Genomic DNA, 3,341 nt, shown 5'->3' on the forward strand with positions numbered 1-3,341 from the left:
TGGATAGAAGAGATGCGTCTTCCATAGAAGGAGAAGACTTTTAGAATTCTTTTTAGTGAAAAAGAAATTTGGAAATAAGTCTGTAGCCAGAAGAAGTTTTCAGCTCTACTGTAGAAAGATCGTCCTTTTTTGTAAAGGTTCCGTAGACCCAGATTATTTGCTTCTATTCACGAAAAGCTTTCCATAGAACCTCCTTAAGACAGAAGAAATTTCCGAAGACTTCAACTGACTGAAGAGAGGTTTTTTGTAGACAGAAACGTTTTTCAATATCATCCAGAATAGCTTTTCAAGACACTTATTTCAGAGCCTTCTTCGGACAAGGAAGCCTTTTAAGTTCCTTTAAAAACCATTGAATATTTTAAAAAAATTCATAGAAAAAATACATTTCAGAGATCTTCTATATGCGGGACAGCATGTAAAGTTTTCTATAGACAGAAGAGTTGCTTAAGATGTTTTACAGAAGCAGGTTTCAGAAGCTTCTGTAGATAAGGAAGCTTTTAAATGCATTCTAAAATCAAAATAATTTTCAAAGGCTTTTTAAACAGAACCATTTTCCAGATCTTTCACAGTTTCCAGATTTCTTTCACAAAGAATTTCAGAGACTTTTTTACATAGCGCTTTAATAATTCTTCTAAAAACATAAGAGCTTTTTTAGACAGAAAGCTTTACAGCTTTATAATAATATCAAGATCTTTTTTAACTACATTTTTTGTGAAAGTCCTCTAAAACAAGGAGACTTTCAGATATTCCAAAGCCAGAAAGTTTTTCAAGGTATTTGGCAACTTCTAAAAGCCTTAACACAGGTAAAATTCATTTTAAAGCCAGAGAAACATTCCAAAGTATCTTATATCCACAGTCTCTTTTTATGGTCTACTTAAGCCAGAAGACCCCCCCGAAATCTCCTAAATGTGGACGACTTTATCAACGACTTCTGGAGCCGGAAGATTTATTCAAGACCTACTATAGCCCAGAAAGTCTTTTTTTAATGACCACATTTTGGAGACATAAGATCGCTACAAAGAGAAGCTTTCCCAAGATCTTTTGAAAACGTTAGAGCGTCATCAAAGCCTCCAATAGCCCAAACACCGTTAAATTTCATTTTATAGTCAGAGGAACATTCTAAAGTCTCTTATAGCCAATATGCCTTATAAAGGTCTTTGTAGGAAGATGCTTTTTTATGGTCTAATTAAGCCTCTCTTGAAGCAGGTGACCAAGACCTACTATTGTCCGGAGATCCTTTTGTAGCTTTAATAGCCAGATTCCGGAGACAGAAGATCGCTTCAAAGTTTTTCAGAGCCAGAAAAGTTTCCCAAGGTCTTTTGTAGCCGTAAGAGCGACATCCAAGCCTCTAATAGCTTAAATACTCTTAAAAGCACTTTTTAGTCAGAAGAACTCTAGGAAGTCTCTTAGACTTAATGTCTTATGAAGGTCCTTGGTGAAAGAACCTTTTTGATGGTCTACCTAATAGACAGACTCTGGATACAGAAATCCTTACAACGTTTTACAAGACCTTCTGTAACCGGAAGAGCGGCACTTTATAGTCAGAAGAAATTTAGGAGATCTTTTATAAACATAATGTCTTATAAAGGTCATTGGTGGAAGAAAATTTTTTATGGCCTACTTAAGCTAGAAGACCCTATTGAAGTCTCCTGAAGCAGAAAATGTTATCAACGTCTTCTGGACCCGACCAAGATGGTCTCTTATAGCCCGGATAGCCTTTTTAACTCCCAGAAGTCCTTTTCAAAGTTTCTAATTGCGAGAATACCTTTGCAAGATTCTGTATGAAAAAGGCATCGTGACATCCTATGGACAGAAGACATTATTAGGGCCTCCTAAAGCCGGAAAACTTTTTCAATGCCCTCTATAGCCGGAATATCCTTTTCATGATTTACTGGAGGCAGAAGAAACTTTTTAAGGCTTCTGAAGCTGGAAGACTTTGGCAGAGCCTTCATCGACTATGATTTCCATTTTAAGATGTCCTAGAACAAAAGGATTATTTTTAGATCTCCTGAAGTCTAAATGCTTTGCCAAGCCCTCATATGACAGCAAGACTTCACTTTGAAGTGTTATATTTCCTGAAACAAAATTGTTGTGGTATTTTATAGCTAATTGTATGGGGGTCCTTAAGAGAACATGTTTAAACCGAAGACTTAATACAAGGCTTCATTAAACTTATGACCCTATATTGGCCTTCTATATGCCGAATAAAATTTTAAAGGGCTCTTGATGCGAAAGTTGTTTAAACTGATAAAGATGTTCGATTTTTTTTCAGAGTTCTAGGGTTTTCAATTATTAAAAAATATTCCCGAGTTCCTAAGTTCATGTTAACGTCGGAGAGTTTCTCCAGAATTTTGCTAAGCTTAAAATCTTTTCTAAAGGGTTTTAATGTTAGAACCCCTAATAGAGGAAAGCTGTATGAAAATGACCTCCGATAACTAATTCTAAACCATTGAGATTTATTGCTCCGATAATCGACGAGATGAGACTTGAATCCCACTACTGTTCAGCTATTAAAATCTCTGCAATACATCTCTAGGGCCAGAATAGAAGTCAAAGTTATTTGAGGATGATCACAGAAAACTTCATCACATTGGCGTCTACAGCTGCCAAAAAAATTATAGCCTTCATTTCTGACCTTAAATATGCCTTTTAAAAATTTTCCACAATTTGACGATTTTTTAGAGGTCATCTGTATCTCCTCACCTCCCTGTAATTTAGAACACGTGTTTTTTTATCTTGGCATTCAATATGTGGTACATTACAGATTCCAAGATTACAACGTTCACGAATTTTCAGATTTAAATGGAAATTTTATGCAAAATGGTTGACGACAGCATCCATACGCCTAGCTACCTCTTAAGCCTCCTTTACAACATATATTTCTCCTCTTAAGTGTTTTAAAACAAAATGTTCCGTTTGCATTTCAAAGCACTGTTAATATTATACTAATTTACAATGGCAAACATTATCTATACACCCAGAAACTATCTTTCACAGAGATACGCTCACACAACAAACACACACACAGGCTAACACTCACTCCCGAATATGCTCCTTAACTAGTTTAACGTTTAACATTCTTTCGACTCACTTCCTTCCCGTTTAGTTGTCGTCCTGATTTCTGTGCAGTTAAGTGTGTTTCGGTGTTTTGAATGGTTTAAATGGTAATTGCTGCAACCTAACATTGACAATACATGAAAAATCAATGAGGGTTACCACCTTTGGTATAACACCACTCCCCCAATGCCCCTTCCTTCCTTCCTCTTTGACGATGGAAAAACGTGGCATCTAAACCTCTTAAACAATATACACACTTGGCCCTATGTAGATGTATAGGTAGG

This window comes from Musca domestica, unplaced genomic scaffold, assembly GCF_030504385.1.
Source record: "Musca domestica strain aabys unplaced genomic scaffold, Musca_domestica.polishedcontigs.V.1.1 12, whole genome shotgun sequence".
Lineage (NCBI taxonomy): Eukaryota > Metazoa > Arthropoda > Insecta > Diptera > Muscidae > Musca > Musca domestica.